This window comes from Pyrus communis, chromosome 7, assembly GCF_041283825.1.
Source record: "Pyrus communis isolate YQ-2024b chromosome 7, ASM4128382v1, whole genome shotgun sequence".
NCBI lineage: Eukaryota > Viridiplantae > Streptophyta > Magnoliopsida > Rosales > Rosaceae > Pyrus > Pyrus communis.
The window spans coordinates 30,384,593-30,397,788 of record NC_142571.1 but is presented as its reverse complement, the minus strand read 5'-3'; the positions used below and the strand labels follow the sequence as shown (position 1 = coordinate 30,397,788).

Here is a 13,196-nt window from a genome sequence, read left to right as displayed (position 1 = left end):
TCAAATCCATGTATCAAAAGATGCCACCGCCTCCAAAATGATACTTTTTGCTCTTTTTTTGTCCCCGTAAGCGCCTTACCATGCACTTGGACAGTTTTTCCACGACCAGTGCATACAATCAATGCTTCCAATCATTCCAGGAAAACCACGTATCTCGGCCTTCTTCAGAAGCCTTTGCAAGTCCATGTCAGTAGGTTTCCGGAGATACTCTGCGGTGTAGATAGATTCGATTGCTCTGCAAAACCTCATCAGGGACTCAAGAATGGTTGATTTCCCCATCCTCTTTATCTTATCCACTTGGTCTGCAGATGCTCCATATGCAAGCATCCGGAAGGCAGCAGTAATTTTTTGCTAAGGAATGAGACCTATAGCACCAAAAGAATCATTCTTTTGCACAAAGTAAGAATCATGGTTGCAAATAGCAATCATGATTTTGTTGAACAAATGTCGTTCCATTCTAAAACGATGTCTAAAGTACATATTAGGGAATGCACTATTACGGAGAAAATAATCGTCCAAGAGTTTCGTACCTCGTCGTTGCCTGCTTCTATCAAGGTTTTCAGAATAGCTGAGTCTGCAGACCTGAGCCACAACTTGGATGACTCGACGGGAATGTGAGGCTCTGCTCATTCTTGCTTTGTCATCTCTCATTCTACACTCTTCATCCTCTTCCCTTTCATTTTTTGCCACCTGGAGATTGAACATTCATTCTGATTGGTTAAATAATTCTTCCTCTTGATGATTGAGTTCCCACATCATCTTTGAGGAAGAAAAAGACATTGTAAGAAAGAAGCAGAAACTATAAATAATGATAGAGATTTTTGTGAAAAAGGAAGCATAAACTATGAATAATGATAGAGATTTTTGTGAAGGAAGCAAAAACTATGAATAATGATAGAGATCTTGAGAAAATTGGTGTGAGATTTGTGAGGATGGATGGTGGATTATATAGAGGATTCAGAAATGATTAGGTTGTAGATAATGTCACGTGGCATGTCGTCATTCGTTAAAAATCTTATAGAAATTCATCCTCAAAGATTGTAAACAGATTATGACACGTGGCGCGACGTGATTGGTTAATAATCTTATCAGAAATCCATCACCAATAATTGTATTTTCGGATAACGTGGCATGCAGTCATTTGTTAAAAATCTGATGGAAATCTATCCTCAAAGATTGTAAACATATTATGACACGTGGCGCGACGTGATTGGTTAATAATCTTATCAGAAATCTATCACCAATAATTGTATTTTCAGATAATGACACCTGATGTAACGAGTGCGATTAAAAATTTTATTAGAAATCCATCACCAATAATTGTCTTTTCCGATTTTATGACAAGTAGCGCAACGAGAACGATTAAAAATTTTATTCAAAATTACAAATAAAATTATTTTGTATTATTTAATAACTTTTCGGATAATGAAACGTGGCACAATGAAAACAATTAAAAATCTTATCCGAAATTACAATTAAAATTATTTTGTATTATTTTATAAATAAAAAAAATACTAATATTTTATTGCCTATTGCCAGGGCTATTGAAATGCAACGGTGGAGATGCAAAAGGCGACTACTGTTCACTGGGTGGATAGCATAGTGTATTGCCTGGGGGGAGGTTTCACACGCTGGAACTGCTTTAAGGTAACGAGGTAAACCAAGATACGATCTCTCTCTTTCTCCATGTGAACTCCTCAGCCGCCGCCCCTTGCTTTGCTCGGGGCAGGCAGCAGCGCATTATTCCTTTTTTCCCCTCATTTCCTCCTATCTTTTTTACCTTTTCCTTATTTTCCTCCGCTGTCATATCCTCATCACTTTCTCCCTTCCTGCATCCACTTCTTCTTCCTTCCCCTTTTCTAGTCTCCTTCCTTCGTTTTCATTCTCGGTTATCCTTTGAGTTTTATCTCAATTTTTCTTGAGCCGGGTCTCAACATCTCCTGAGCTTGTCTCATATTTGGGCTTCATGCTTCTTATCCGTCATATTTTGCCCGCTTTTATTACTTTTGGTCTTTAAATTTTCGTTCCTCCCCCTCCCTAGCTGTGATACTTTATCTCCATCCCACCATGTGCTCGAATCGGCAGGCTCCTATTAGAAATTAGATATCATATCTACTGCCCTCCTTCACTTCCCTTCCTCAAACCGGCATGTCGGATCCCCATAAAGGCCAAGTGTTGTGTATTTTACATACTCCTTAGCCTCACTCTCTACCCATATGTTTCTTTATTTGTATATATTTGAAGGGGTTCGTGAAGAGACTTGGATCTGATGTTTACTTTCTCGGTTCGGAATTTGGCTTCCTCCGAAGATGTGTCGGTGGCGGTAGTGTGGTTTTTTCTGCAAGAGATTAGGGTTTTTTTATTTTTAATTTTTGCAGCCTTCGAGCTTAAGCTTCTGTGGACCTCCCGTTGTATATTTGGTTACCATTCTCATTTTGCTTGGCCATGTTACTTGTTTATCCAATTCTTATTGAGACTAGTTTTTAATGCAATGAACATATCTTACTTGATTAAAAAATTAATTAATTAATTAAACAAACAAACAAACAAATGGAAGGTGGGACCTTAGTTCGTTTATAAGGAAGATTAAGGGGAACGTACTGGAATTGCAAATGAGAAAGTTTAAGGGAGGCTCTCTTCCTTGATCAGATTCTTAGACATGCATAAAAAACCCACCGGAAGTACTACTTTCATTTTATGCATGGATTGCTAAGCGCTGGTTGAATTCGAGGAGAAATTTTTCAGTGTGATCAGCACATGAGGTGGTACATCACGTGTTACTATACAAATGGTGGAATATGTGTGTTAAAATGTTAATAACTTAAGAAATAAAATTTTCCGCTACTTACATAAGACATGTGGTGTACTATTCGTGTTTTTGTCACAATGAAAGTTTTCTTGTATTCTAGAGTATAACTTTTGTCCGAACAAATTAAAAAGATTCGCCATATCTTTTGGAGAGCATTTATGCTCACCAGTCTAGGTGAGCATTACCAACACATTAATTATTATTAACATTTGGATTTTAATAATAAACTTTGTGTAACACGTTGTTATCTCTGATTTAGACTCAAACAAACACAGATTAAATCACAATCATTCAACTACAGTGTAATGCTCACAATCACCTAATCCCTAAAGCAAAAACTCGCTCTATCTTTCCAGTTCAGTAAAATAAGTAAAGAAAAGAAAAAGTGCACCATTTTGCACGCCACCTAACAAATAATTACATTTTTTTGTTTTTTGTACAAATAAAATATCCGTGACATAAATAAAAATAAAAAGATTAAAATAAAAAAATAAGTGAAAATGTTGCTAGCTCGAAGAAAACTCGGTAATTGCTTTGCTTCCAAATTTAATTTACTTTTTGTTCACTTTGTGCATTGATAGATCCCAAGGGGAGGGAAGATATATAATTGGTGGATTCTATTATCTTTCAAAGAACCCTCAAATATACGTTGCATAACTTACACATGGCCTACTATTTAGATTCGCAAAAATCTAAACCTGCACCATTGCCAATTAACCATTGGTTCACAGAAAGTTACCACCGCCCTCTGCGCTATCAACGTCTAGCAATTGGAAGTGCATGCAATTGCATCAGCCATGGAGTGTGGAAAACGCGGTTTTTGTGTGGATTAGAAATGACCAGTATACATCATAGCTAAAAACCCTAAAAGATGACAATCTATGGCATCGTGTTGTGTATCATTCAATCCATGAGACTATGACATTGCTGCGTGTGTTTTGGGCTGCTAATACTAATGGATTATGCTCATGATTAATTTTTGACGTATAGAAAACTTCAACCATGTCATAGTACTAGTTATACCTTTTGGTATTAATCATCTACAGAGGGTTAGCTTATCTCTCATGTGTGGTGTTACAAACGTTCTAATCTTATCTTTCCGAACAAAACAATCGATCGATCAATTACATACCATTCATATTTGCAGTGGTGAGAGTAAAATACAATCCAATCTCTAAGGCTAAGCCGTGGAAAAGGAATCAATGGTGTAGAAATAGGATGATAGTTTTATGGATAAGATCTCCCTCCCCACTTCATGACTGCATGCTGGCCCTAAAAGTAAAACAGGACGGTTTGACTGTCAGTTAGTATTTGTTGTTGAACAATAGTTGGCTACTCAAGAATGTGTAAAAACTTCAACTTAAATTTTTTTATGTTCGAATCACAGAGTTTTGTACTTATGATGAGAACCTGACATATTATGAATCATTATGTCAAAGATTGTCTCTGCGAAAAAAAAAAAAAAAAAAAGAATTAAAACTTTAGTCAATCTATTGTAACAAATATGTAGACAGTTTGTAATATTTTTACCAATTTTGTTTAACTGTTTATATATAGTATGATAACTAAAGAACCTGAGTCTTAATTATTTTTTTACTGAGACTATCCTTATTAAGTGATTTATAATATAAACTGTTCTGATTATACACACAAAAATCTAACCTTTGAGTAGTAATTTTTATTTCTTTCTTTGAGCAGTTAAGTATAAATGTTTGTTGTTTCTTTGATGCTACAGGACAGGAGAAGTTTCGAAACGTGCAGGGCTGCCAGAGGTAGACGTATATATATGCAGGCATGTGAGCATGTGAGCATGCGACCGACAAAACACCAATGGTCCCTGTTAATATGGCGGCAGAAAAACTGGTCCGAATGAACTTGCTCCGGTTAGGTGCCATCCCACCCCATCCCATGTGCCCTAATTTATGCGGTGGGTCCCGTAGGTATACGACCAATCAGTACAGTATTAACATGCCCTAGCTAGATATTACAACGATTTGGTTTGCAAACGAAAATATCGTATCAATCTCTACCATCATAAAGATTAACCACACTCAAAATGACAAATTAACAGTTGAAGATTATCCGAAATCATATATACCGGGTAACAAATTTCTCATCGCCTAACAGTTATATTTATCTCGTCAATGCAAAAAAAAAAAAAAAATTGTTTAACCAACACATTATAATTTAATAGATGCTAATTTTGTCATTAAATATTCACATCAAACTCATCGAAAGCATAACATATTTTGGAGGTGTTCATGATAAACCTAATAGATAGCAAGTTAAGCAAATTGGTACGGAAAAAAAGGGAAGGGATAACAAAAACAAACCGGTAGAACGACAGAACAAATTATCAAGTAATTTCAATACTTGTGAATATATATATTAGATTATATTATTCTTGACAGATTCGAAGCCAGATACGAATCAGGGACCTATATAACCATATCCAAAATCGTAACCAGATAATATTTCTTGTTTTTATCCATATCCGAATATTCATCTCCAAACTCGCCCCATTCAAGCGGTTTTTCACGGTTATTGAGTTTAAAGGATTGAATTGCTATCTTTAGTCCTAGCCTCTGGCGTTCCCATCATAATCATTAAGAAATACTAACCCTAAAATTCTATAAGATTGGCTTTTCTCCTTAGTCCACCGTTGTTAGTGACTATTATTGTCGGCTACCTTTATGATCATTTCATCCCCAATAGGTTTGTTTAGTGGTTTATTCTATTAAAGACAAGATAATTAGTGGTTTATTCCATTACTTTCTATTACGATCGATGACCACATAGCGACAAGATAATTAGGGTTTCTTCAAAAAAAAAAAAAAAAAAAAAAGATAATTAGGGTTGGTAGACATACAATGGCCAACAATATGTGGAATTTTTTAAAATTTGTTCACACTTCAATTTCAAACTTGAAATTAATCAGCTCAAAACTAAAGTTATCTACAGTACATATGGCACGTCGGCAACAGATGCGATGCTCCTGTGTTATATACCCTCATCGATACTCAAAAGTTCTGCATCTTTTGTCCAAATCTGCTGTACTTTATACAATTAACTATTGAAATCACGGCAGATACATACGTGTCATGCTCTTATACTATCAGAGATTACACCAATCATACTCATCATCATCTGTGTCTTGTCCATGTTCGTTTGTACCTTAAACTTTGAGAAAATGACTTTTAAAGCGAAAAATTCTCATATATCACGATCATCTGTAACCAGAGATATAAACCTAAAATACTCATAGTTCTATGAATTCTTGGGAATTTGAACGTAGTGAGGAAAAGTCAGCTTTACTGATACAAAGTCCGCATCCCACTAAGCTTTGGCTAGTAAAGTTTGGCTTCCCAAGATAGCAATCGCACCATCTCCATCCATGGAGGGAGCACCACAAGCAGCATCTAAACTTTTTTTTTAACACCCAATTGCATTATAATATTTGTAGTTTCCGTCCATTTAGGAGATTTTGAGACCGTTAATTAGACATATTATCGTAATTAGCAATTGTTAATTAGACATAGCACGATCAATTAAGTCCCCCATGCCCTCGAAAAACTGGAAATCATGGTTAATCTATGGAATGGAACCCAATGCTACTATTTTGATGCAAGGTTATGACGTCATATTTGCAACCGCGTTGCGCGTCATACCATGACGAGGTGATGACATTACCCGAGGGACAAAAGCTACGCCACCACCGGCGAGTCTCTCGGTGCCATCAACATAAACTGACAAGCGTGGTGACTTGGTCTACTGATCTAGTCAATGACTCCCACGTCCTATCGACCTCCCCACTTGCACCGAATTGGAACGCATTATTGGGAAGAGCATCATTTTGGAATTTTCCTTGTGGGTATTTTAGAGATGTTTGTATTTTAGTTGTTAATCATACATAATGTAGTTAGCTTTTATCAGTTACTATTTATGTTTAATTTTAAATATTAAAATTCAAATAATTTATAACCGTATAATATATGATAAATGATTAAAATATAAGAATTCTTAAAATTCCTACAATTTGAATCCGAATTAGATCCAAATTCGCATTATTGGCCATAGATGATGACAGGTTCTTCGGTAGGATGTCACAAGGTCAAGATATGTAAGTCAAGCTATTAAAATGTTGTCACCTTAATAAAAAAAAAGAATTTATAATAGAACTAATTTACTTTGATGGTGTCATCCCGTTTGAATTAGATAATGATATGTGCAAGTTTCAACACATAAAATTATATTACTAAATCGAGATATCACGTGACGATCAAACGGTTATTACGTTTTATATAAATTTCTCCGTACATTGACACAAATTGAACCACAAATTAACTCGAAAAAAAAAAAAAAAAATTCTAGTGCGTTTGTGGGATCAAAGAATGAGGAAGAAACTCACTGCCGCCCCGCTAAGTCTATCATCTTCAAATTGGAGCCACATTTCGTGTACAACCTAATAATTTTTGCTTGCAAATTGGTGAAGATATTGGTGGTTCTATGATTTCAGCTCTCCTCCAAAATATCCGGTCCATAACTATAGTCGCAATTTAATAATCGTTATTACCGCCAACAATTGCGTTGAGTGCACTTTGTAATCACTACCATAATATACGCCAGACATTTGTAACATGTTCATAAGCAAATAAATAAAAATAAAAAGAGCCACTCTAACAAGCTATTGACCCAAGTATTTATTTACACAACCCATGATGGAGCACCTTCAAATTTATAATTGTTTTATATTTATAGTTTTCTTTCTTTCTTTAAATTAAGGTATCAATTTGCTACTAATGCTAGAAATGATGTGTTGTTGCATGAAACATGTGTATGAGGTAATACTTAAGCATCACATGTCATTTTTGTGGAATCGAATTCTTTTTGTGAGGATCCTACATCCGTTAATCGTACATCGTACGGTCAGAAATTATTGTAATTTTTTATTATTTAAAATTGAATATAAATAGTACCTGACGAAAACTGGTTACACAATGTACGATAAACAGACGTGATTAAAGGATTCTCAGAATCCTCGCAAAGAAAATTCAAAGAGATTCCTCATTCATTTTTGTGTATTATTGTAAGAGACGAAATGTCCACTCGGCATGTATGACGAAATGTCCATACGGCATGTGTGCCGAATTTTTGTGTACTATCATAAAACATCAAGTGTGTGATGTAACTTTCCATTGAGCATCTTCAATAGGAATTTTAAATTGGTACAGTTCATAAACATAGGAACAAAAGGTCTTCAAAAGGATCAGAATAGAGATCTTCAAAATATCTTAATATATAGGACTCCCTGGCTACTTTAAGAAATCTTTAAATGTGAAACCTGTATATAGGACTCAAAGAGGGGCCCACTGTTTTTTTTGAGTGGAAATGCTGCACATCAGCTTCTCTTTTTTGTTTTTGTTTTTTAAACCCATGCACATACGAATGTTGTACAACGGCTTCCTTGTTTGTTCAATCGATGGGAAACCAACGGTAAAGATAAGTTTTTTGCATTTATTAACAACCACAATACTCCAACGAAGTGAACAATGCTTTTTTAATATTTTAGTCCCTACATTAAAAAATTATACTACAAGGACATTCCATTGCAAACAATATTCCTTAAGGACCCAAACATTTCCTCAAAGTTGGTGATGGTGATGTGAGTGCCTAAATAGGGACCCCTATCAGAAATATTTTACGTCCCTCACACTCTTGTTAACTTTTGTCTATTGATCTTCTTGAATTAACTACTGTAAATCGAGAGGGTTGTGTAAGAGGTAAAAATAAGTATGTGAATAGCACTACCTTACTTTTAATTGCTAAACTAAAGATATTGTTCATAGAAAAAAAATTTCAAGATACAACATTTAACAACTTCACACATTACTTTGAATGAATTGATAATACTGTGACAACTCTGGAAACCATTGTCCAATAAAGATTTCCTACCATTGTCCTATAATGATTTCCTCACCCTCATTTTTGGAGGGGCCTCTCACTATATCTTTTACTCTAGTTACTTTACTCTCTCAATGAAAAGTACACCAACGTGAACGTAGCCTTGTATCTTAAACCTTAGTTACTCTGTTACTTTACTCTCAATCGAAACTACACCAACATTAACGTAGCTCAACTTCTGCAAACCGTGATACATCTCGTGTTCTAGTACGTTTGTGTGATTTTACGATCGAGTCTAAGTTAATCTAGCTTTATGCATCAAGATCCATGATTTTCCTTCACACATGATAATGAATTGTTCTGCTGTGCACAAATTTTATGTACAATAAGTGATGCCTGATGTAGGACTATAAGCTAAAGTCACTCCCCTTCCAAATACTACCAAGTGTTGTTAGCCATGACCAACACTTTCAGGCCCAAACATGTGACTGGACTTCTCTATACTGGATCACAGGTACATTTAGGCCTAAATATAATCAAGGCCCAAACCATTTCATATACTGGATCACATGTACATGTAGGCCCAAATAAAATCAAAGCCCATGGAGAAGTCCAGTCAAAAGACGTGTGCGAGCACACACTAGCTACTTTGACAGTTTAACTTTGGTGACCAACTAACTTTTCAGTTTCGCGCGCGCAAACTACACGTCGTTTCTGGAGTTGGAATCGCCTGCTTCCCAAATCTCTTCGCGCATTTCCTTCCAAAATCCAAACGCGAACAACCCACTCTTCCGAAACCCGACCTGAAACCTTCCCCCAGACTACCTCTTCTCCCTCTCGACAACTTTTCCGTCACTTTCCCGAGAAAATTTGAGGAAGAAGAAAATGGAGAACTCTACGCAAGAATCGCATCTCCGACAGGAGAGCTCGGTGACGTACGAGTCGCCGTACCCGCTATACGCCATGGCCTTCGCCTCGCCCCAAACCCGAACCCGCCACCAGCACCATCTGATCGCCGTCGGCAGCTTTATCGAGGAGTACTCGAACCGGGTCGACATCATCTCCTTCGACCCGGATACCCTTTCAATAAAACCAATGAACTCTTTGCTTCCTCCGGCGACTACCTCCGCCTCTGGGAGGTCGGCGACTCCTCCGTCGAGCCCATCCAGGTGTTAAACAACAGCAGGACCAGCGAGTTCTGCGCCCCACTGACGTCGTTCGATTGGAACGACATCGAGCCCCGGCGAATTGGGACTTCCAGCATCGACACAACCTGCACAATTTGGGACATTGAAAAGGGGGTCGTCGAAACCCAGCTGATTGCGCACGATGAAGAGGTATACGATATCGCGTGGGGGGAAGCTAGGGGGTTTTTGCTTCGGTTTCGGCTGATGGGTCGGTGAGAATTTTCGATTTGAGGGACAAGGAGCACTCCACGATCATCTACGAGAGCCCTCAGCCGGATACCCCTTTGCTCCGATTGGCTTGGAACAAGCAGGATTTGAGGTACATGGCTACAATTCTGATGGACAGCAATAAAGTTGTGATCTTGGATATCCGATCGCCGACCATGCCAGTGGCGGAGCTGGAGAGGCACCGAGGTAGTGTAAATGCTATTGCTTGGGGCCCCCAGAGTTGTAGGCACATTTGCTCTGCTGGGGATGACACTCAGGCGCTTATTTGGGACCTGCCCACGGTTGCTGGGCCGAATGGAATCGACCCCATGTCGATGTACTCCGCAGGTGAGGAGATTAATCAGCTGCAGTGGTCTGCTGCACAGCCTGATTGGATTTCCATTGCATATTCTAACAAGATGCAGCTTTTGAAGGTGTGAGGGCGGGAAGCTGGGAGGCTTGTTTTCTCATATGGATTGTAAGTGTTCAGTCAAGTGTTTTTCTGCTTTGCTTGCTTTGATTGATTTTATGACTGCTCTACTGATGTAATTTAGGCTGAATTGATTAGTTTGTTTAAAACTATTGAATTCATCACATTGCTTTTGAATTCGCTTTTGTCGAGAATGAAACATAAGACTATAGGACTAGATTGTAGGACAAATGAAGAGAAATATCATTAGATTGTAGTACTAATTAGCAAGAAGTCAAAATTACGAGTCTAGAAAGCAAATGCTGGTACTAAAATAAAACGAAAACATGAAGCCTTTCGGTCATTGTCATCACAAATCCGCCTTTCTCCCTGGTCTTAGCACCGTGTTCCCGTCTGATATGTGTGCGAGAAAGATACTTACATTAGGACTTTCTCCAATCATTTTTGCTCATAAGTGCTTTTGTTAAAAGTAAAGCAACAAGTTGAAGTTTATTCAAAGTTCAAGTGTTTATTGAAAAACACTTTGAAGTGCTTCATGAAGAAGCACATGTTTCTCTAGAAAGCACTTTTAAATTCACAAAAACACTTTTAAGCTAATCTGTCAAATGCACTCATGGAAATTCACATAAACACTTTTAAGCTAATCTGTCAAACGCACTTTTAAATTCACATAAGCACATGTTTCTCTAGAAAGTACTTTTAGTTTGTTTAAATCTATTGAATTCATCACATTGCATGCTTTAAGTTAGTTTGAGACTGATCTGTTTTCGTGAGTTTGTAAGTTTTGCATGTCTGAATTGCTAGTAAATGTCGCAGATATTTGAATATGGGATAGATGTTCGTGTGCATCTGTTGCAGAGTTATTGAAAAACATTTACATTTGTGGGAAAAATCCATCGTCCTGCCAATTTTTTCACGGTTTTCTTCTATATGATGATTTGGTCTCATTGTTAACCTTCTGGCCTTTTTGCGAATGGTTCCTTTGAAACTCCAACCTTACCAATCTGTTCATGAGCTTCTTCTCTGTATACTATTATGGCACACTGATGTACAATTGAAACATAGACAGTGAAGTCTTCATCCGCATGGTAGCTGTTTCTGTGTATTAGTAGTTGGGTGGTGTTATCCACACACCGTTTTTACCTCCCACACACCCCCTGTTAATTTTTTGTCCTTTGATTAATAATTGATGAGCTAGTCATTATTGTTAACTGCTATAATCATATGTCATACTCTGATTTCATTCTGATCACAATAGTTCGTGTATTATTTTTTTTTCATTCTTTTCAGTTCAGTCATTTTGTCCTTATTGACGGGATAAGTTGCATGTTTAACTTCTTTTGATGCAGGCATCGTGTGTTGATGGAAGCAGTGATGATCACTAGGGGGAGTTAGTTGGAAGTAGTTCTTCAATTACCTGTGAGGCTTGTTTATAAAGGAATATGGTTAGCTTTGAACTCATTAGAGATCTATATATTGTTGATTATCAATTAGTCTTGGGCCTGGTTTGGTACTGAGGTGATTTTGAAAAAAGCCGGTATCAAAAAAAGCTGGGAGCTGTTTTTGTGTTTGGTAAACATTCGGCTTCAGTTTTTTTTCACAGTTTTGGGTGAAAAAAAGTAAAAACAAGAAGCTGCAAAACCCAGCTTTGAAAAATCGGTTTTTTTTCACATCTGTTTTACATAAAAGTTTATCAAACACTATAATACTGTTTTTTTTTTTTTCAGAAGCACTATTACAAAAAAGTTTACCAAACACTCTGCTGTTTTATTTCACAGCTGCTTATTCTCACAGCACAGCAGAAACAACTTTTTTTTCAAAACACAGCAATACCAAACCAACCCTTGGTCTAGACCCACAATGTGAGTAGTGTATCTTCCCTTTGCACGCTGCTCCTCTTTTTAGATCCAGTGTTAATTGTACCTGTTAATGTTGGCCTCTCATGTATCGCATATGTTATTCCCTCGTGTTTGACAGTAATCTACTTGAAAAAGAAGGAAAAGGGAAGTTGTCGGACAGTTTTGGTTGGTGCTATATATAAAATGTGTGGTGACAAGGTTTGCTAGATTGTTTTGATATCGATTCCCCAGATCAAACATGATTGCGTTGTATTGCTGTTGTGTTTTGCAATGTGTGAGATTGGGGAAACCATAAACGAGGTGCTGCAGAGCTGAGATGCGGTTTTTCCTTTGGCTTTACTGGCTGCATATGATTTCGTCTCTCATTCAGCACACAGAAGTGAAAATTGTTTTTCCAATAGATTTTGATAGTCTCTAAGCTAAAGGGTGAGGATGTGGGCTAAACTTCACCATATGCTAGTTATAATATTTGGTTTGAATTTGCTTTTGTTGAGAATTAAACATAAGACCACAGGACTAGACTGTAGTACAAATGAAAAGAAATATCATTATACTGTAGTACTAATTAGCAAGCAGTCAAAATTACAAGTCCAGAAAGCAAATGCTAGTACTAAAATAAAACGAGAACATGAAGCCTTTCGGCCCTTGTCATCACAAATCCGCCTTTCTCCCTGGTGTTAGCACCGTGTTCCCATTTGATATGTGTGAGAGAAAGATACATATATTAGGACGTTCTCCAATCATTTTTGCTCGTAAGTGCTTTTATTGAAAGTAAAGCAACAAGTTGAAGTTTATTAAAAGTT

General features: G+C 37.1%; 2 pseudogenes across 1 annotated transcript; one reads left to right on the top strand and one right to left on the bottom strand.

Annotated features, from left to right (window-relative positions):
* LOC137734579 (uncharacterized) lies at positions 1 to 480 on the bottom strand (annotated as a pseudogene).
* Positions 481 to 9,433: 8,953 nt separating this feature from the next.
* Positions 9,434 to 12,872, top strand: LOC137734798 (protein TRANSPARENT TESTA GLABRA 1 pseudogene; annotated as a pseudogene). The gene is made up of 2 exons (XR_015964265.1): positions 9,434 to 10,582; positions 11,884 to 12,872. The product of XR_015964265.1 is annotated as a protein TRANSPARENT TESTA GLABRA 1 pseudogene (transcript).
* The last annotated feature ends 324 nt before the right edge of the window (positions 12,873 to 13,196 follow it).